Consider the following 23,701-nt stretch of genomic DNA (forward strand, 5'->3'; position numbering starts at 1 on the left):
AGATCTTGGAGAAGACAGACTGTCTCACTAATAACTCCACTTCTTCCACCAAAAACTTCAATAAAAATGATATAGTGTGAGCTTCAGCATATGTCCTTAGTTGTGAATGGAGTGTGGCCTCTTTGAAATAACAGAAGCAGGGAGATATAAAAGTCAATGAGAGTTTGTGTGCATTTTTTGTGTAACTGCATGTGCATGTGCATAATGACATATATTGATCCATGAATACATAGACACATAAATGTGTGCACATGTCCACATATGTCAACATCCATATACACATACACATATCTAACGTGTTATTTGCATGTGTCTCTCATACACTTTTGCAGGTTTGGGGGGACTCCAGCAGTTGGTGGTGGAGAGGGAGGCCTGGCGTGCTGCAGTTCATGGGGTCACAAAGAGTCGGACACGACTAAGCGACTGAACTGAACTGAAGTTCCTTTTCTTCCCCCAAACTGCAGGCATATTAATTTGAGCCAGGGTACCTCAACATCATTCTAGAAACCAATGCCATTGCATCGCTGTCACAGTATTCATAAAGAAATCCTCAGGAATGACTAGTATCTAATGTAGTGCATGCTGCTTCTGTAGTGTGTGAGTTCATGATAATTAAACCTGCCGTTTTGGATGCTTTGACAAAGAACTTGAATTGGGAATACTTTCCTTCACTTGTTTTAATACAATTATTTAAATGAGTGCTTTTAAATAATTTGGGATAATATAAAATACTTGCCTCCAAGGTTTAAATGGGCAATAAGCTGCATAATAATTTTTTCTCTGCCTTCTATTTCTCCTACATTAACCACACAGAAGTAAGGCATAATAAAGAGGATAGATGGAGGAGTGAGCCAGTTGTAAATAAACATACATCCAAGAAATTTTGTTTTGTCACTGGACTGGACATGCACCTAAATATCAGAATTAACTAGCAAAATAAGACAATAATCTTATACCTCAGAGTTAGGTTTCATTGCCCAAAGAGGCATATAGATGAAGAAATTTGAGTTGCAAAGAAGAAGACCCAATAAAATTTGTTCAAATATGGATGAGGGGAGAGTTTATTATATAAATATGATGAACAATCTCATTTATATTAATAATAAGGAATGAAGTATATAGCTGGGCCTCATGGGCTTGATTCTAGATTGTCAGAAGCTAATTTCTCTCTCTTTCCTCTCTCTTTCTCTCATACACACACACGAATGCAAATGCACTATGGCCTCCCTTCCTTCCTTTTATAACACACCAAAAATTCCTTCCTTCCTTTTTCCTGTCTTTCCTTCTCTATCAGTTTGTCTGATGCATTCTACCTACTGGAAACCAGCTGGTCTATTAACTCTCTGTGTTATTTTCCCCATAACTATAGCTTGAATGTGGCTCTGATTTATCTTGGCACAAACTCTGCAAAGTCTGGCCTCAACAATACACAGATTTTTATCTATAGAAAACATACTATCCCGTGGCTAACCTCTCTGTCTTCTAGTTCATTTTCTCAAGAAGAATCCACTATGCCAATGGGCTGCCTAGCCTTGCTTAAATTTAGGTATTACCATCTTGTTCAGTGGAGATATGTGCTCATTTATGTCGCTCTTCTGGAGTTCTGTGGGACTAGCAAATTGACTCTCATACTCCAGTATGTTACAAACAGTGCAAATTGTTTAGGCACCTACTGTCTGCCTTATTCACTAGTCCTCCTCTGTAATTTGACTTTCCAAATGAAATTTAATCAATTAATTGACAAGTAGATTTGAGCACTTGTTGTAGACCATCATTACCTTAAACTCTGGAGAGATTGCAAGGCAATCATAAGATATATTACTAGTTATAACAGAATTTAGAAAACAACTGTGGGCAAAACCAACAAAGCATTTGAGATAATCAATAAATAAATTATTCATTTCTGCAGCATATATATAATAGTTAAATAATAGCAGAATTATGGGTGAATATAGTCTTGGATTTCATAGACAGGATAGGAATTATATACGTGCCTCCAATGATGTGTAGGACTTCCAGAATTTAGGAGAAAGAATGTTCAATATAATGTTAAGTCACAGGTGATATCGTCTATTTAGAAGAGAACATCTAGTACAAGACAGAGGAGACAAAGGAATAGAGGGAAATAAGTTTAGGATCAAGATTACTGAGGGCCTTAAGAGTTGAACACAGAAGACTGTTCTATAGTAAGGAGATAGTGGAACTAAAACGGAAAAAATTACATATAGAGGAATGATACTATGAGGCAGGTGGACCGTCTTGGAAGTTTAAAGTGAGATTAAAGCCTTTATTTCAGTTTAATGTGATGGTTGTAAGTATGGAAAAAACACAAGCATGGGAGATGTCATGAAATGAGGCATTCTTGAGAACAAAGGATTTATTCAAGTTCGAGCACTGACTCTGTTCTCATCTGGTCTGTATCCTGGAGCAAGCCACTTGTTTTCTCTGGGACTTAGTTCATCTTCACGATGCCTTTTGGAGGAGATCATTAAGAGACCATGACCATTGCTTGACGTTGTTGGTCTAGAGTAATCAGAAGCTCTACATCCTTGGAATGTATTTTCTTCATCCTTGGACTGTATTTTCCACATTGTTCCTGCATCCTTGGAATGTCTTCTCCATCCTTGGAGTGTATTTTCCACATTGTTCCTGCAGTGGGAACCATTTTCAAGGACACAGCCTTGAGAAAGCAAAGTGCTGCTGAGACCATCTGGATGGTCCATGTGACTGATTACTCACATTAGAGCCTCTATAAAAGCTTTGAAGATTCTGGTAGGAAGATGTGTAGATCTACTCATCTTGAGACTGCCCAAGACAAGCTTTGCATGTAATTCTTTTGCTTCCTAAATCTGCCTCCCGCCAATCTAGAGTGACTCACCCCTTTCTCCAATCTCTCCTTGTCCTCTGTATAGAGAGTCAATTTCAGATTTCATCCAGGAAGCTCCTGAGTTTTCAAACCAACATGCCTTTATTATAATGTTTCCTTAATTTCCTTTCATCTTGAGCCTGAAAAAGTCAGTGATACATATGGGAGAATGTCTTTATTATTGGATTTTTGACAGAAAGAACAGAAGGATAAAGGGGAGAGAAAAATCTGGAGTCACATCAGTGTTTCTAGTCTAGTTTTATGAATTTTTCTTATAAAGATAGTGTGTTGAGGTCAGTGTAATGCTAAAAGTTTTAAGCCTAGAACTGAGATAAATGCTTAGTGTGTTTAAGAAAGGTAATTGCTTATCACAGTTTTCATGTGTATGTGATTTATATGTATCTTTGCAGTAAAGCTGGAGTGAAAAGTTGTTTGTTTTTTTTTTTTATCCTGGGTTAAAAAAGTGATTTTTGGTAAAGTAACTCTGCTATGCTTTGGAAATTAGTTGTGGATTTCAGCAAACCTGATTCCCTGTTGTGTAAAATGAGAAACCCAAAGAAGAAGAAAGATCTGTCAGGAGAATAAGTGAACTCAATGCTTTGATTAACAGGCGGCCAGGTGCTAAATTTAATTGCCTCTAGAAGTAAAGAAAATTTTGCTTTTCAACATTAGTCTCACACTTCCTAATGATGGTGAACTTTTTCATGAGAAAGGAAAGGAATGGTATACCTAGCAAAGCTTATATTTTAAGGAAATATGTTGATGGTAAGAGACAAAATTACTCTTAATTTAATAGATTTTATTATAAAATATTAGATTTTTAATGTAAAAGATATAAAACATGCAACAGAGAGAGTAAAAAGATACATATCTATATTCCATTTTTCTCAGTTACTAACATTCACCATATTTACTTCATATTTACTTCTTAAGAAGCCAAGTAACTATAGATCAAAGTGATAACCCCAAGACACCTTCTTTTATCCAATTTCCCAATCTTCTCACAGAAATTTCTTATCTTAAATTTATTTTCTTAATCAGGAAAGGGGAGACACATGTTTATAACCACATATACTTTCTTCATGTTTACATATTCATAAAAATACACTGTATGATGGCCAGTGTTACATGTTCATGTGTATTTTTAAATGAATGTTTGCAAAATTTATAAAATTGTATCTGAGTTTTTCATTTTAAAACACTTTATGGGCACGTCACTGGTGGTCCAGTGGTTAAGACTCTGTACTTCCACTGCAGTGGTACAGGTTCTGTCCCAGTGTGGGAAGTTAAATATGTTTCCTGGAGCAGCCAAGAAAATAAAAAAAGAGAGAGAGAGGTAATTACCTATAGGGAAACATACTAGCTCTTCATAATTCCATTGTCTGAATATGCTGCCATTTATTTGTTCATTCTTTTATTAATAAGCATTTAAATGGTTTCCATTTTTAACTTGTTAGCCACATGAACATTCTTGTTTATATCTCAAAAGAGAGGTGTGCTACATTTTCTCTATAAATCCACAGGTATTGGATGGACACATGCTCTTTCATTTTACTTTTCACTAACCAAAGCTTTCAAGATAAATTGTATTAATATAAACTAATAAAAATTATAAAATCCCAACAATAATGTATATGATATCTGACTTCTTCATATCCTCACTATTAATTAAAAAGTTCAGACTTCTCAGATTTTCAGCATGCTGAATATTGGAAAATATTGCAGCTTGTTTAATTTGCATTTCCTGAATAATGATAGAATTAAAATATTTTTGTAGGTTTACTGTTTATTCTGACTTCCTCCTCTATAAATTGTCTTTTGTAGTTTTTGTCAATTTCTCACTGCATTGGTTATGCTTTTGCATTAAGATTTCTAAAATATTTTAAAGTAAATTATTGATGCTTGTCCTTTATTAATAATTTTCCTTTATCACTTGACTTTTAAAATTTTTAATATTTCTTCTGTTCACAGACATTTTAATGTACTCACATTTATTGATGTTTTTTCTTTATATGACCAGCAATTCATGAATTTTGCAATAAATATTTTTCCATCTTAAGTTCATAAAATGTTATATTTTACTTGGTAAAATTTTAAATGTGTGTGTATGTGTGCCAAGTTCCTTCAGTCATGTCTGACTCTGTGGGACTCTGCCTGCTGGGCTCCTCTGTCCATGGGATTCTCCAGACAATAATACTGGAGTGGCTTGCCATGCCCTCCTCCAGGGGATCTTTCTAACCCAGGGATCAAACTTATGCCTGTATATCTCCTGCATTGGTAGGCAGGTTCTTTACCACTAGTGTCACCTCTTAGCATTTAAATATAAAAATAACTATATTTATTGGAGAAGGCAATGGCACCCCACCCCAGTACTCTTGCCTGGAAAATCCCATGGATGGAGGAGCCTGGTAGGCTGCAGTCCATGGGGTCTCTAAGAGTCGGACACAACTGAGCGACTTCACTTTCACTTTTATCTTTCATGCATTGGAGAAGGAAATGGCAATCCACTCCAGTGTTCTTGCCTGGAGAATCCCAGGGATGGGGGAGCTTGGTGGGCTGCCATCTATGGGGTTGCACAGAGTCGGACACGACTGAAGCGACTTAGCAGCAGTAGCAGCAACTATATTTATACTCATTTAAAATGATTTATTTCAAATGTATTGTTATTTTTTCCACAAGGATAACTAACATTACTGAGTAATCTGAAATTTTTTACTGGCTTGTCATGCTACTACAAACCGAAATTAAATTTATATATGTGTTGCTCTCTTTCCAGGCTCATTATTATAAAGTGATATTTAGTAAGTAAATCCTACTACATGGTTCTTCTTTCAAATTTTGTTTTATTTTCTTTCCACTTTCTACATGAATTTGTGGTTGGGGCTATACCAAAAAGTAGAAAAACCTATATAAGTATTAATTTTATTTGTATTAATTTTATAGGTTATAATGGAGACATTTGCATCTTTATGATTTCAGATGTTTTCATCTATGAACATGGCATATATTTCTATTTGCCCATGTCTTTTTATTTTATTGTTTATTTTATTTGTTCTTGAACAAAATATTCACATCTTTTGATAAGCTGTTCCTATACCTCTCACAGTGATGGTGCTTATTAATTAGGAGTTATTATTGTTATTGCATCAGTTATTTTTTTACTAATAAGAATGCTATAATTGTTTAAAAATTGGACTTTACCAGAAAAACAGGTGAATGCTCCAAGTTTTATCTTGACATTTTTGGTAGAAAATATTTTTACTCAAATAGAAAATTTTTTTTAATTTTATTTTTAAACTTTACAATATTGTATTGGTTCTGCCATATATCGAAATGAATCCACCACAGGCATACATGTGTTCCTCATCCTGAACCCTCCTCCCTCCTCCCTCCCCATACCATCCCTCTGGGTCGTCCCAGTGTACCAGCCTGAAGCAGCCAGTATCATGCATCGAACCTGGACTGGCACTCGTTTCATATATGATATTATAGATATTTCAATGCCATTCTCCCAAATCATCTCACCCTCTCCCTCTCCCACAGAGTCCAAAAGACTGTTCTATACATTAGTGTCTCTTTTGCTGTCTTGCATACAGGGTTATTGTTACCATCTTTCTAAATTCCATATATATGCATTAGTGTACTGTATTGGTGTTTTTCTTTCTGGCTTACTTCACTCTGTATAATAGGCTCCAGTTTCATCCATCTTATTAGAACTGATTCAAATGTATTCTTTTTAATGGCTGAGTAATACTCCATTGTGTGTATGTACCACTGCTTTCTTATCCATTCATCTGCTGATGGACATCTAGGTTGCTTCCATGTCCTGGCTATTATAAACAGTGCTGCGATGAACATTGGGGTACACGTGTCTCTTTCCCTTCTGGTTTCCTCAGTGTGTATGCCCAGCAGTGGGATTGCTGGATCATAAGGCAGTTCTATTTCCAGTTTTTTAAGGAATCTCCACACTGTTCTCCATAGTGGCTGTACTAGTTTGCATTCCCACCAACAGTGTAAGAGGGTTCCCTTTTCTCCACATCCTCTCCAGCATTTATTGCTTGTAGACTTTTGGATCGCAGCCATTCTGACTGGTGTGAAATGGTACCTCATAGTGGTTTTTATTTGCATTTCTCTGATAATGAGTGATGTTGAGCATCTTTTCATGTGTTTGTTAGCCATCTGTATGTCTTCTTTGGAGAAATGTCTATTTAGTTCTTTGGCCCATTTTTTGATTGGGTCGTTTATTTTTCTGGAGTTGAGCTGGAGGAGTTGCTTGTATATTTTTGAGATTAGTTGTTTGTCAGTTGCTTAATTTGCTATTATTTTCTCCCATTCTGAAGGCTGTCTTTTCACCTTGCTTATAGTTTCCTTTGTTGTGCAGAAGCTTTTAAGTTTAATTAGGTCCCATTTGTTTATTTTTGCTTTTATTTCCAATATTCTGGGAGGTGGGTCATAGAGGATCCTGTTCTGATGTATGTCGGAGAGTGTTTTGCCTATGTTCCCCCCTAGGAGTTTTATAGTTTCTGGTCTTACGTTTAAATCTTTAATCCATTTTGAGTTTATTTTTGTGTGTGGTGTTAGAAAGTGTTCTAGTTTCATTCTTTTACAAGTGGTTGACCAGTTTTCCCAGCACCACTTGTTAGAGATTGTCTTTTCTCCATTGTATATTCTTGCCTCCTTTGTCAAAGATAAGGTGTTCATAGGTGCATGGATTTATCTCTGGGCTTTCTATTTTGTTCTATTGATCTATGTTTCTGTCTTTGTGACAGTACCATACTGTCTTGATGACTGTGGCTTTGTAGTAGAGCCTGAAGTCAAGTAGGTTGATTCCTCCAGTTCCATTCTTCTTTCTCAAGATAGCTTTGGTTATTCTAGGTTTTTTGTATTTCTATACAAATTGTGAAATTATTTGTTCTAGCTCTGTGAAGAATACCGTTGCTAGCTCGATAGGGATTGCATTGAATCTATAAATTGCTTTGGGTAGTATACTCATTTTCACTATAATGAGTCTTCCAATCCATGAACATGGTATATTTCTCCATCTATTAGTGTCCTCTTTGATTTCTTTCACCAGTGTTTTATAGTTTTCTGTATATAGGTCTTTAGTTTCTTTAGGTAGATATATTCCTAAGTATTTTATTCTTTTCGTTGCAATGGTGAATGGAATTGTTTCCTTAATTTCTCTTTCAGTTCTCTCATTATTAGTGTATAGGAATGCAAGGGATTTCTGTGTATTGATTTTATATCCTGCAACTTTACTATAATCATTGATTAGTTCTAGTAATTTCTGGTGGAGTCTTTAGGGTTTTCTATGTAGAGGATCATGTCATCTGCAAACAGTGAGAGTTTTACTTCTTCTTTTCCAATTTGGATTCCTTTTTTTTCTTTTTCTGTTCCGATTGCTTTGGCCAAAACTTCCAAAACTATGTTGAATAGTAATAGTGAAAGTGGGCACCCTTGTTTGTTCCTGACTTAGAGGAAATGCTTTCAATTTTTCACCATTGAGGATAATGTTTGCTGTGGGTTTGGAATTGAAACTGTAATCAAAAATCTTCCAGCAAACAAAAGCCCAGGTCCAGACAGCTTCACAGCTGAATTCTACCAAAAAATTAGAGAAGAGCTAACACTTATCCTACTCAAACTCTTCCAGAAAATTACAGAGGAAAGTAAACTTCCAAAATCATTCTATGAGGCCACCATCACCCTAATACCAAAACCTGACAAAGATGCCACAAAAAAGAAAACTACAGGCCAATATCACTGATGAACATAGATGCAAAAATCCTTAACAAAATTCTAGCAATCAGAATCCAACAACACATTAAAAAGATCATACACCATGACCAAGTGGGCTTTACCCCAGGGATGCAAGGATTCTTCAATATCCACAAATCAATCAATGTAATACAACACATTAACAAATCAAAAAATAAAAACCATATGATTATCTCAATAGATGCAGAGAAGGCCTATGACAAAATTCAACATCCATTTATGATAAAAACTCTCCAGAAAGCAAGAATAGAAGGAACATACCTCAACATAATAAAAGCTATATATGACAAACCCACAGCAAAAATTATCCTCAAATAGAAATTTTTTTCTTTTTATTTCCAATTATAATACACTTTATTTCTCTTAATTTGTCTTATGAGTTGCTAGGACTTACAGTAACAATTTATAATTTTATTAGATTACTCAGTTTCCCATATAGATATTTATATCATCTACAGATGGGGACTATTTTATTTCTTCCTTTCTCATCTGTATGCCTTTTACTATATTTTCTTGCCTTAAAATGCTGGCTAGTACTTTCATTACTATGTTGAATAGCAATGGAGAGAATGAATATCTTTGTGCCTTGTTCCTATAAGGGAGTGAGTATTTAGTCTTTTACAAATATGTCTAATGTTAACTTCAGTATTTTTTAAATATTTTAATCTAATTAAAATATTCCCCTTATATTCCTAGTTTTCTGAGGATTTTTATGTTACAAACAGTGTTGCATTTTGTCAAGTGTTTACTCTGCATCAAGGGTTTTGTTCACATAATTTTTCTCATTTATCCTATTAAGATGGTGTATTACATTGATAGATTTAAAAATATTAAATTGAGTTTACACCCCTGAAATAATCATAATTGGTCCAACTGAGAAGGGGTTTAGTATATTTTCTAGCTTGTTGCCTTATGAGCATCTTTGTAAAATTTTTTTGAAATCCCTCTTTATCAATACAGAATGAATTTAATCAACTAGGTTATTGTTGATAGGCTAAGAGGCCTATGTTTATATATTTTATATCCATGTATCATTTTTTCAACAGTAATTTCATATCACCATTATGTCAATGTTCCTTTTGCTCATGTAGAGTTATTACTCTCCACTTACAGACTTAACCCTTCCTTATACATCCTATTGAAGCTCAGCTTCTCTGAAGAACTTGTGCTAGTTTCCATAGTCGTGCAACCTTCATGCTTTTTTGATTATGTAATTTAGCAATTATTGAAGTCTAGTGCTTTTTCACCTTATCATTTTATTTGTTGAAGTGCTGTTTTCCACCTGGTCTGTACCTGAAAAATTAAACTGAAATCAGTGTGTGTACCTCAGGTATCAATATTGTTTAAAACACTCCAGTTGATACCAATATGTAGCCAAGTCTTTAAGACAACAAAAGTTGTCTCAAAGTTGTGATTCTCAGACTTTAGCACATGAAAGAATCATGAGAGTGAGGAGAGGTTAAAGAAACAGTTTCCAGGTTCAACCTCCAGCATTTCAGATTTAGTAGAAATCTAAATATGTGAAACCCAACAATTTGCATTAAATAACTGACTAATTGCTTGCCCCCCTGTTCACAAAACACTACGGAAATAACAGATGCATACACACTCAGTGACCAATCGCATCTGACAGTCAGATCTGTCACTGACTGGTCACAAGACAATGGGTATCCAGTTCTCCAAGGGGTAGTGAAGCAGTGTTGTACTGCCTTCCCATCTCTTAGTGATAAATTCACACAGTGTTTCACAAAAATGGATGACTGAAAGATGAAACTGGCCAAGAAAGATGAAAGTGCAACAACGAAATAAGAAGTAGTGATGCTGAAACTGAAATTGAAATCTAACGTCAATGAGGTATAGAAAAAATAGCTGGCAGTGGGAATGTTCACACTGACACTATCATATGTGCAATGAGAGAAACTTATTAAAAGGGAACTTATCAACAGAGATAAGGGCTATAATAGTGATGAAGTGAACAGCAATATCCCAAAGAAGACACAGTGGTGAAAAAGCTTCATGTTATAGGAAATCAAGGAGCTCTTGCATAACATTTTAAATACAAAATATGAAATAGTAGAAATTAAGATAATTCACAAAGGCATAGCAGAGATGCTTATCAGAAAGTACAAGTTACCTGATGAGAAGGTAAGCAGTACTTAAGTTACTTCTGATATCTTCTACAAAGAACTCAAACATTAATTCTCAGTATTTTGGTATTTTAAAATATAGTATACTAAAGTAACTTTATTTTAAAATTTTCTACATACTTATTATCTACAGTGACAGAGTTTTAAATGTTTTGACAAAATAAGTCAGAGAAAATTATAATCTTTTTTTTTTTTTTTTTTAAATTTTATTTTATTTTTAAACTTTACAATATTGTATTGGTTTTGCCAAATGTATACCTGTGGCGGATTCATTTTGAAAATTATAATCTTTTCATGATTATTAAGACTGTTTTACAAAGTTTCAGATTGCTTGGTTATTTTTATGGTCTCTCACTATTGTACAAAATGAGAATTGTTTAGCTTTCTTGGCTGGAGAATCCCACGGACAGAGAAACCTGGTGGGCTACAGTCCATAGGATCACAAAGGGTCAGACACAAGTGAAGTGACTTAGCATGCACACAAATAACGGCTATCTAAGAAAACCTTTATCGTTTGTAAAGGGAGTTGACTGTATTCTTGATAGCCATTAATCTGTATCAATAAGAAGAGGAAAGAAGGGGCTTAATTTTTTATCAGCACCATCTTATTTTCCTTTTATGAGTAATGTTTTGAATCCCTGACATCATTCCATTAGCAAAGAAGTAACCACAACTTTGCCATTTATTAGTGGAAACAATTTTTTTTAAGATGGAATAGTTCAAACTCAGAGAAACTAGAAAACAATGCAACAAAAATCCATTTTAAATGCTAACATTGTGCCATATGTGTTTTATATCATTACACTTTAAGAAATAAAACATTACAGACAGATCGTAGTTGAAGCTTCATTTCTCTTGTCTTCTTCCCCAGAGGTAAGTAGGACCATGAATTTGGTGTGCATCAAGGTAGGAGAAACATTTATGATAATATGATGTTTTGAAAGAAGCATTAACTTCAGAATAAGGCAGATTGTGTTTATTCCCCAGACCAGTCACTGGAGATGAGTCATTAAATTCTCTGAGCCTCAGTTTTCTCATGGATAGAAAAGGAATAATCCTATTTCTCTCACAAAGTTGAGTAAGGATGAGGAATGATTAAATCAAAGCTTTCCACACTTAGGAAACAGTAGGTAGGAGCTCTCAGCTTTACTACTGTTACTATTTTGTCTGCTGTAGGCTCAGGAGTGTTCAGCATGGAGAGATGTCTGCGATGTTTCCTGACGTAGGAGTGTCCTTTCTCTTCGGCTAGTTCGCAGCTCTTCCCCTGAGCCAGTGGGGCCATTCCTCGCTTTTGTCTCATCTTTTGGTTTCTGCAGGCTGCTGTGGTTAAGTAACTCATTACGGTCTCCCAAGCAGCGGTGCCCTGAAGCTGACAGTAGCCCTACAGCAAACGATAATATGAAGTGAAGTTCTGGGGTGGGAATCCTGCATTAAAGAGAAAACGATTCTGTGTAATCATTGGGGGTAGGAACTCTTTTCATGTTGTCTACATATCAGGCAATTTGCCATGTGCAGCATCATCCTCCAAGCCTTCAATGGGATGGGAGATTTTGCCAAGTGTATTTGTGTAGCATCAAATAGCATTTGCTCTCTTCTTGTCACAACCTACAGAATGGCTTAAATGAAACTGAAAAGGGCACCCCAAAGCGTGGCTGGCATTGGACAATTTATTTCTGCCCCAACATAGCCAGAAGAGCATTTTAACAAATTCCCCTTTCTGAAAGCAGGCCTCCTTGGTTTCCTCCTACAGACTTCATTGGCAGTCTGCTCCCATTCCAAGAAATCAATAAGTAAAACCCAGTTAAGCCACATTTATTTCTAGAAGCAAATAGCAATCAGTGCATTACCATGGAAGCTCAGGCCCTGTCCGTCAACTGAATCAGTAAACAATGAAGGTTGGGGCTTTGAGGCTACATCCTAAAAGGGAACTGCTGCCTTAAAGGCAGAGAAATAAGCCTGGTATCTTAGATTTATATGTTACCCTACTCCATTATCTGGAGAATAAGATCAACCTTTCATTTCACTTAACATGTACAAGTGTCACCGTCTTTGAGGTACTGTCTTTTACCAACACTTTGTTGTTGTTTTTCATCTTTTAATGATTTTATGGCAATTAGTAACTTTAAAGAAAAACATTTGATAATTACCTACTATTTTCAGGCACTGCTTTATATTTTATCTCATTTAATTCTCATACCCTGAAGAATTAAAAAAAAAAAAAAAAAGAATCCAGGTTTACAGTGATAATAAGCTAGGTGTTTATTATTCAATTCTCAGTTTGCTAAGATAGTCTGTTTACTTTATTCTTTCAAATGAATTGTCATCTCCTTAAAGGCACAGAACAAATCTCACTCAACTTGTGGCCTTCCTAGAGCCTTGTCTGTTAGGTGCTCATGTGTGTGTAAGTGCTAAGTCGCTTCAGTCATGCCTGACTCTTTGTAGCCCTATGGGACTGTGGGGTCCAAGATCCTCTGTTTATAGGATTCTCCAGATAAGAATAGTGGATTGGGTTGCTGCTACTGCTGCTGCTAAGTCACTTCAGTCGTGTCCGACTCTGTGTGACCCCATAGATGGCAGCACACCAGGCTCCCCCGTCCCTGGGATTCTCCAGGCAAGAACACTGGAGTGGGTTGCCAGTTCCTTCTCCAGTACATGAAAGTGAAAAGTGAAAGTGAAGTCACTCAGTCGTGTCCAACTCTTAGCAACCCAGTGGACTGCAGCCCACCAGGCTCCTCTGTCCATGGGATTTTCCAGACAAGAGTACTGGAGTGGGGTGCCATTGCCTTCTCCGACAATAAACATGTATTTACTAAGCCTATTTAGTAGGTGCTCAGTAAACACATGTTGATTAAATGAATGTACTAATGAGTTAAGATTAACTATCCCCCAGAAGTGGGCTTCCCAGGTGGCGCTGGTGGTAAAGAACCCACCTCCAGATGCAGGAGACATATGAGACTTGAGTTTGATCCTTGGATTGGGAAGATCCCCAGGACAAGGGCATACAACCCACTCCAATATTCAGTCTTTAGCATCGCAGAGTCACATGTGACTGAAGTGACTTAGCACACATGCATCCTCAAAAGTATTTATCCTATTTGCACATGCTTGCTCTCTAAAAGTAATACCACGTGATTTTCATTTTGATATAATAAAATCAAGGGACTTTGCTACAGAAGAGCTGAGTGACCTTGGGCAAGCCGGTGCACTTCCTTGGGATTCACTTACTTCACCAAAGGGGGAAAAGATACTTTCTGAATGCCCCTTCTACTTCCAAACTTCAGAGTAATTTCTCTGGGAAAGAGTTAAAATAAGTCTTGTTTTATTTTTCATAAATATTTTAAGCACCTTTTTTGTTATAGTGATACCATGAGACATATCACTTCAGAAGTAGAAATAGAGCAGTTTTAATACATTTGAGGAAGGTGTGATTATATCTTCTTTCTGTGAAAGTTCAGAATCTCTGACCCCACATAGCCATCATCACCAAATATGGTAATGGTCATGTAGTGCTTCATTCTGCAGCATTTTCATGAGAAGAGAGTATAGCTGAGAACCACAATTTAAATCAAGATCCTTCAATGCAGTTGTAATTTAATCAATCATACATATAACTATTTATTTGCATATATCTCCAATCTCAGGTTTCTGGAACTCTTAATCCATTTATGGTATGTAATTGTGTGCACACATATATATATATATATGTATATGTGATATGAATAAGCATTCAAGTTCTAACATCAGTGCTTATTTACTTTTTTATAGTAGAAGATATTTTCAGACCGATTCAAATCTTTTAACTTATATTTTACAAACCCACAACGCTGCTGGGTAAAATCATAAACCTGCTGCTTCAGACCCTCCAGCTATGTATCCACAAGCCAGTGTGCAGCATCAGCTCCACGGTAAGTCAATACTCCAGGCTACTGTGGAGAAAGACTGCTTATTTCTTTGAGGTACCCTCAGGAGCTTCCCAGCAGTGAGTTTTGTATATCTCATGGAGCCTATTTTTCAAGTGAGAGCATCAGATTTCTTTCTTTTTTTGAAAATTCGGTGAAAATCCACCTAGTCTTTTTTTTTTTTTTTTCACTTAAAGAATAAGTATATGGATAACATTTACCTATATAAGCATATTTCTATCTTTCAGTGTATTGCAGGAGAATGGATGTGACGTGATAGAATAGGCTTTGCATTTTTAAAACACTTTGTCTTCAAAAAGGAGAGTATTTTGTCAAGGGATGAGTCAAAATATTGGAGGGCCCAGAGAGGAGACAAAGGCAGTAAATAAGTGGTTCACTGGAGAGTTGACTGTTTTGTGAGTAATGGTGTCACATTACTATGAAATGAAGAAGAAAAGGTACATTTGAGAAATGCATAAAGTGTAGAATTCACTGTACTTGGTGGCTGATAGGATGTGGAACATAAGCAAAGATTCAACATATCGGGCTTGAGGTTTATGAGGGAAAACTGATTGATATAAATTTTATGAATTACTATAAAACTTATTAGCTTTTTCATTCAACTTCTTCATTCTTATTTAATTTTTGTGAACTTAGTACAGAAAAAGAAAAGATTTGTATAAAGTCTCATTTTCCTATTTGTTCTGTGGGGAGCAACATGTCAGTGTTATAGTTTTTATTTTTATTCATTATAAATAATATTTTTGGTGCATAGCGAATTTTCTAGCTAGTTAAAAATTAGTGTTGACCTTTTTATGTTTATTTCCATTTTTCTGAAAAAATATGTGACGACTATATCTTTGATGTATTTTTAAAATCATTTATAAAGAGAATACTTGTTGCTCAACTGAAGCACTTTATAAGAATATTTTCTGTTTCACCTGATATATTTTAGTTTGGTTACTTATTTCTACCTTTGCCTTTTATTTTTCTACTCACTTTCTATGAAATGTACGTTTGTTTTGTTCAGTTATTTTTAAACATATCAATTATTTTTAAGTTTTCCAAGATAGTGTTTAATATGTATTCTCTGATTATTGAAATAAAATAATGAAATGGACATTTTTATTTCTTTTCAAAGACTAAGAATAGGTATACTCTAATTGTTTTTAAGGAGAGATAAGAAAGCCTTCTTAAATGAAAAATGCAAAGAAGTAGAGAAAAACAATTGAATGGGAAAGACTAGAAATTTCTTCAAGAAAATTGAAAATATCAAGGGAACATTTTATGCAAGGATGGGCATGAAAAAGGATAAGAATGATAAAGACCAAATAGAAATAGAAGAGATTAACAAGTGGTAAAAAGACACAGAAGAGCTATACAAAAAAAGATCACAGTAACCCAGGTAACCATGGGTTATAGTGGTGTGATCATTCACCTAGAGCCAGACATCCTGGATTGTGGAGTCAAGTAGGTCTTAGGAAGCAAGACTACAAACAAAGCTAATGGAGGTGATGGAATTCCAGCTGAGCTATTTCAGTCCTAAAAGATGAGGCTGTTAAAGTGCTGCACTCAATACATCAGCAAATTTGGAAAACTCAACAGTAGCCATAGGATTGGAAAAGGTCAGCTTTAATTGCAATCTCAAAGAAAGACAATGCCAAATAATGTTAAAACTACCACACAATTGCACTCATTCCAGATGCTAACAAGGTAATTCTCAAAACTCTTTAAACTAGGCTTCAGCAGTATGTGAACTGAGAGCTTCCAGATACAGAAGCTGGGTTTTGAAAGGAAGAGCAGCCAAGTTGCCAGCATTTGTTGGATCATGGAGAAAGCAAGGAGATTCCATAACAGCATCTGCTTCTGCTTCATTGGCTAAACTAAAAGCCTTCGGATGTGTGGATTACAGCAAATTGTGGAAAATTCTTAAAGAAATGGGAATACTAGGCCACCTTTCCTTCCTCCAGAGAAATCTGTATGAGGGCTGAGAAGCAACAGTTAGAACCAGACATGGAACAATGGACTGGTTCAAAACTGGGAAAGGAGTAAGACAAGACTGAACATTGTCACCCTACTTATTTAACTTATGTGAAGAGCACATCATGTGAAATACCAGGCTGGATGAATCTCAAGCTGGAATTAAGATTGCCAGGAGAAATGTCAATAACCTCAGATATGCATATGATATGACTTTAATGGCAGAAAATGAAGAGGAATTAAGGAGCCTCTTGTTGAAGGTGAAAAAGGAGATTGAAAAAGCTGGCTTAAAACTCAACATTCAAAAAACTAACATCATGACATTCAGCCTGATCATTTCATGTTAAATAGATGGAAACAGTGAGAGACTTTATTTTCTTGGGCTCCAAAATCACTGCAGATGGTGACTGAAGCCATGAAATTAAAAGATGCTTGCTCTTTAGAAGAAAAGCTATGACAAACTTGCTGCTGCTGCTGCTGCTAAGTCGCTTCAGTCGTGTCCGACTCTGTGCGACCCCATAGACGGCAGCCCACCAGGCTCCCCCATCCCTGGGATTCTCCAGGCAAGAACACTGGAGTGGGTTGCCATTTCCTTCTTCAATGCATGAAAGTGAAAAGTGAAAGGGAAGTCGTTCAGTCGCGTCCGATCTTCGCGACCCCATGGACTGCAGCGCACCAGGCTCCTCCGTCCATGGGATTTTTCCAGGCAAGAGTACTGGAGTGGGGTGCCATCGCCTTCTCTGATGACAAACTTAGACAGTGTATTAAAAAGCAGAGACATAGCTTTGCTGACAAAGGTCTTTATAATCAAAGCTAGATTATAGCTTAGACTACTAGAATTTTCCAGTAGTCATATGGATGTGACAGCTGGACCATAAAGGAAGCTGAGCAGCAAAGAATTGATGCTTTCAAATTGTGGTTCTGGAAAAGGCTCTTGAGAAATTCTTGGACAAGGAGATCAAACCAGTCAATCCTAAAAGAAACCAACCCTGATTTGGAAGGACTGGTGCTGAAGCTGAAACTCCAATATTCTGGGCACCTGATGCGAGGAGTTGACTCATAGAAAAAGAAACTGATGCTGGGAAAATTGAAGGCAAAGTGAGAAAGAGGCAGCAGAGAATGAGATAGTTAAGATCACTGACTGAATGGACATGAATATGCACAAACTTCAGAAGAGAGCGGAGGACAAACGAGCCTGGCGGGCTGCAGTTCATGAGGTCACAAAGAGTTGGACATGACTTAGCTAGTTTACAACAATAACATATGTATGTAAATCTAGGCTGCTTAGTAGAGGCACCTCTAATGCTTTTACAAGTTCTGATTCCCAGTCCTCATATCAGAAACAATAAGCAAATTAGAAAATTGAGGGTTGAACCCAAGTAGCCTCATTAAACAATAACAAGAACAACTATTCAAGGGGTCCTGATTTTCTACTGTGTTCCTCTTCTTTCTACCCTCTTCTCTTTATTATTCTCTTTCCCTTATCCATCAGTTTAGCTCAGTTCAGTTCAGTTGCTCAGTTGTGTCCGACTCTTTGTGACCCCGTGGGCTGCAGCACACCAGGCCTCCCTGTCCATCACCAGCTACCAGAGCTTGCTCAGACTCATGTCCATTGAGTCAGTGATGCCATCCAACCATCTCATCCTCTGTCATCCCCTTCTCCTCCCACCTTCAATCTTTCCCAGGATTAGAGTCTTTTCTAATGAGTCAGTTCTTCACATCAGATGGACAAAGCATTGGAGCTTCAGCTTCAGCATCTGTCCTTCCAATTAATATTCAGGACTGATTTCCTTTAGGATTGACTGGTTTGGCTCCTTACTGTCCAGGAGACTTTCAATAGTCTTATCCAACACCACAGTTCAAAAGTGTCAATTCTTTGGTGCTCAGCTTTCTTTATGGTTCAACTGTCACATCCATACATGACTACTGGAAAAACCATGGCTTTGACTAGATGAAACTTTGTCAGCAAAGTGATGTCTCTACTTTTTAATATGCTGATAGGTTGGTCATAGCTTTTCTTCCAAGGAGTAAGCATCTTTTAATTCCATGGCTGCAGTAACCATTTGCAGTGATTTTGGAGCCCAAGAAAATAAAGCCTGTCACTGTTTCCACTGTTTCCCATCTATTTGCCATGAAGTGATGGACCAGATGCCATAATCTTATTTTTTTATATATATATTTATTCCAATTGGAGGCTAATTACAATATTGTAGTAGTTTTTGCCATACATTGACATGAATCAGCTGTGGGTGTACATGTGTCCCCATCCTGAACCCCCCTCTCACCTCCCTCCCCATCCCATCCCTCAGGGTCATCCCAGTGCACCATCGCTGAGCGCCCTGTCTCATGCATTGAACCTGGACTGGCAATCTATTTCACATATGATAATATACATGTTTCAATGCTATTCTCTCAAATCATCCCACCCTCGCCTCTCCCACAGAGTCCAAAACTCTGTTCTTTACATCTGTGTCTCTTTCGCTGTCTCGCATATAGGGTCATCATTATCATCTTTCTAAATTCCATATATATGCATTAATATACTGTATTGGTGTTTTTCTTTCTGGCTTACTTCACTCTGTATAATAGGCTCCAGTTTCATCCACCTCAGTAGAACTGATTCAAATGCATTCTTTTTAATAGCTGAGTAATATTCCATTGTGTATATGTACCACAGCTTTATCTTAGTTTTTTGAATGTTGAATTTTAAGCAAATTTTCACTCTCCTCTTTCACTTTCATTAAGAGGCTCTTTCGTTCTTCTTTGCTTTCTATCATAAGCATGGTGTCATCTATGTATCTGAGGTTATTGATATTTCTCCTGGCAACCTTGATTCCAGCTTGTGCTTCATGCATCCTGGCATTCCGCATGATGTACTCTGCATAGAAGTTAAATAAGTAGGCTGACAATACACAGCCTTGATGTACTCCTTTCCCAATTTGGAAACAGTCTGTTGTTCCATCACACCAATCCAATCCAATCCAAGCCGTTTGTTCCAGTTACCTATTGGAATAGTCTGCATCAAAACTTTATGTCACAAAGTATTCATCATTTTTCTCTCTCAGGACACTATAGGTTAGGAATCTGGCAGGGTTCAGTGGGGAAAACTCATTACACATAATATGCAGAGGTAACAGGGTAATTGTACTGGCAGATGGGCTCTTCTGGAGGATCTAAATAGTTTTACTCACATGCCAGGCATCTTGGCAGTGACTATCTACTGGAGGACTGGACTAAACTAGAATTATCTAATGTAATATTTAATTGTGGCCTTTCTAGCATGTTTTGTGCGTGTGTGTTTCAAACAACTGTGGAATATTCTTTACTAGAATAAATATAATATTTTATTATAATTTAAAAACAAGAGCATATTTTGTTGTGCATGTAATATTTCCTTAAAATGGAATAGTTTCTATTTTTATAATCAATTTATTTGTTTTCATTTTCTTTCTAACTATAAACTTCCTTAGAGTGTGTCATCACTACTGTTTTCACTAAATATTCTGTTTTCTTTCTCACTATTTTTCTTATTGTGCACATACAATTAAAATATACATACATAGAATAGCACAAATTTTAAGTACACTGCAAGTTGGATTTCAAAACATGAATCATCACAAAGAAAATATGCAGTCATGAAAAAATGTGTAGACAAATGTTCATGGAAGCTTTATTGGTAGTAGCCACAAACTGGGAACTATTTAGAGTTTCATCAAGAGGTGAAAGTACGAATAAATTTTGATATATTCATGCAAATGAATACTATTCATAAATAAAATCAATGAAGTATTGATGCATGTAATGACATAGATGAATTTCAAAATAATATTGAGTATAAGTAGCCAGACAAGAAAAAGAGCTCACCAAAACTTATATTTACATAAACTCTAGAAAATGCAAGTTCTTTTCTTTAGTGACAGAAACTGGATCAGTAGAGCTGATCTTGTGATTAGAAGGGAAGAATAGGAGGGAGTGTATGTTCTCTAACTTGATTGTGGCAATGGTTTAATTGGCTTACATGTGTCAAAACTTATACAGTTTTACAGTTTAAATATCTGCATTTATCATGTGACAGTTACACTTCAGTAAAGTTCCTTTGTTTTAAAATGTATAAGATCTGTGCAATGTACATTCATATGAAGAAACAACATATTACCTGGCCACAGAAGCCTCCCTCATGCCTCTTCCCTGACATTCTATTCCCCCATGTCATCAAGGATAACTCTATCTGGGTTTTTAACTCCCCTGATTAGTTGTATCTATTTTTGAACTGTGTATGAATAGCATTATACAATAAGTGCACTTTTCTGGTTTATTTTCATCAACATTATGTGTTTCATTTACTAATTCTCATGGAAGTATTTGTTTCAATTAATGGGCAAGATTTTCAAGGCACATGCACCACAATGTTCAATGCAGCACTCATTACAATATCCACGACATGGGAGCAACCTAAATGTCCATCACGAGAGGAATGAATAAAGACATGGTACATATACACAGTGAAATATTTCAAAGCCACAAAAGGAACAAAATTGGGTTAATTTCTAGAGATGTGAATGGAAGACTGTCTACAGGATGAAGTAAATCAGAAAGAAAAAAACAAATATTCTATCAATGCATATATGTAGACTCTAGAAAAACAGTATTGATGATCTTATTTGGAAAGAAGAAATAGAGATGTTAAGGTAGAGAACAAACATATGGATGCCAGGGAGAGGGAGGATGAGATGAACTGGAAGACTGGAATTGATGTATTCACACTGTTGATACTATGTATAAAGTAGATGACTGGTGAGAACCTATTATATACCACAGGGAACCCTACACAGTGATCTGTGGTGGCTTAAATGGGAAGGAAATCCAAAAAGAGATGTATGTGTAGGTGTAACTGGTTTACCTTGCTATACAGTAGAAAGCAATACCACATTCTAAAGCAACTATAATCCAATAAGAATTGATTAAAAATAAACAATATTTCATGTCAACTATCCTGTTGGACACGAGTTGTTTAAACGTCTATTTTTTTAAATCTTGTGGCTATGAACATTATAATTTGTGCCTTTTGTATGTTTTCCTACTATTTATCCAGAAGTGGCATTGACAAGTGATAATTATGTATCACACGATATGTGTATGTTTTAATTTTTAAGAAAATGCTAAACTATTTTCCAAAGTGTTTGTATCATTTCCATTCCAGCCAATAGTATTTGTGATTTTGAAGTCCTTTCTATTTCCATCTTATTTGGTCCAGTTAGCCTTTTAACTTGAGACATTCTAGTAAGTTTGTAGTATTCTCTCCCTAAATTTTAAATTTCCCAATATTAACTATACATTTGTTTAGTTTAATAATTAGGGTGACAATATACAGTCTGGATGTACTATTTTCCCAATATTGATCCAGTCCGTTGTTTCATGTTGTTGCTTCTTGACCTACATACATGTTTCACAGGAGGCAGATAAGTTCAGTGGCTCAGGCATGTCCAACTCTTTGCAATCCCATGGACTGCAGGATGCCAGGCTTCCCTGTCCATCACCAACTCCTGGAGCTTATTCAAAACATATCCATCGAGTAGGTGATGCCATCCAACCATCTCATCCTCTGTCGTCCCCTTCTCCTCCTGCCTTCAGTCTTTCCCAGCATCAGGGTCTTTTCAAATGAGTCAATTCACGTCAGGTGTCCAAAGTATTGGAGTTTCAGCATCAGTCTTTCCAATGAATACTTAGAAATGATTTCCTTTAGGATGAACTGGTTTGATCTCCTTGCAGTCCAAGGGACTCTCAAGAGTCTTCTCCAATACCACAGTTCAAAAGCATCAATTCTTTGGCACTCTGCATCTGCAGTGATTTGGAGCCCAAAAAAATAAAGTCTGTCACTGTGTCCATTGTTTCCCCATCTATTTGCCATGAAGTGATGGCACCAGATCTTGGTGCCATCTATGGCACCTATGGCCATCTATGCCATCTATGGCCATGATCTTAGTTTTCTGAATGTTGAGTTTTCAGCCAACTTTTTCAAGCTCCTGTTTCAATTTCACCAAGAGGCTCTTTAGTTCTGCTTCGCTTTCTGCCATAAGAGTGGTGTCATCTGCATATTTGAGGTTTTTGATATTTCTCCCAAAAATATTGATTCCAGCTTGTGCTTCATCCAGCCCAGCATTTCACATGATGTGCTCTGCATAGAAGTTAAATAAGCAGGGTAACAATATACAGCCTTGATGTATTCCTTTTCTGATTTGGAACCAATCTGTTGTTCCATGTCCAGTTCTAACTGTCGCTTCTTGACCTCCATACAGATTTCTCAGGAGGCAAGTCATGTGGTCTGGTATTCCAGTCCATTTTAGTTTGCTGATTCATAAAATTACAAAGTTTACTGTTGCCATCTCCTGTTTGACCACTTCCAATTTGCCTTGATTTATGGACCTAACATTCCAGGTTCCTTTGCAATACTGTTCTTTGAAGCATCAGACTTTACTTCCATCACCAGTCACATCCACAACTGGGTGTTGTTTTTGCTTTGGCTCCATCTCTTCATTTTTTCTGGAGTTATTTCTCACTGATCTCCAGTAGCATATTGGGTACCTACTGACCTGCAGAGTTAATCTTTCAGTGTCCTATCTTTTTGCCTTTTCATACTGTTCATGGGGTTATCAAGGCGAGAACACTGAAGTGGTTTGCCATTCCTTTCTCCAGTGGACCATGTTTTGTCAGAGCTCTGTGAGTTATTATTCAAAGATAGTGGAGTAGAAGGACATACGTGTGCTCATCTTCTCCTGCGAGAACTCCAAAATTACAACTCACTGCTCAACAACCATTGACAGGAGAATGTTGCATCCCACCAAAAAAGATACCCCATGTCCAAGGGCAAAGGTGAAGGTGAAGCCCCAGAACGATGGCAAGAGGGATGAAGTTGCATTTAGAATCAAACCCCATACCCACCAAAGATGTTTGGAGGGCTCAAACAAACCTTATGTGCACTAGGACCCAGAGACCCCACAGAGACTGAGCCAGAACTGTGTTTGAGTATCTCCTGT

This window comes from Bos mutus, chromosome 29 (genome assembly GCF_027580195.1).
Source record: "Bos mutus isolate GX-2022 chromosome 29, NWIPB_WYAK_1.1, whole genome shotgun sequence".
In the NCBI taxonomy this organism is placed as follows: Eukaryota; Metazoa; Chordata; class Mammalia; order Artiodactyla; family Bovidae; genus Bos; species Bos mutus.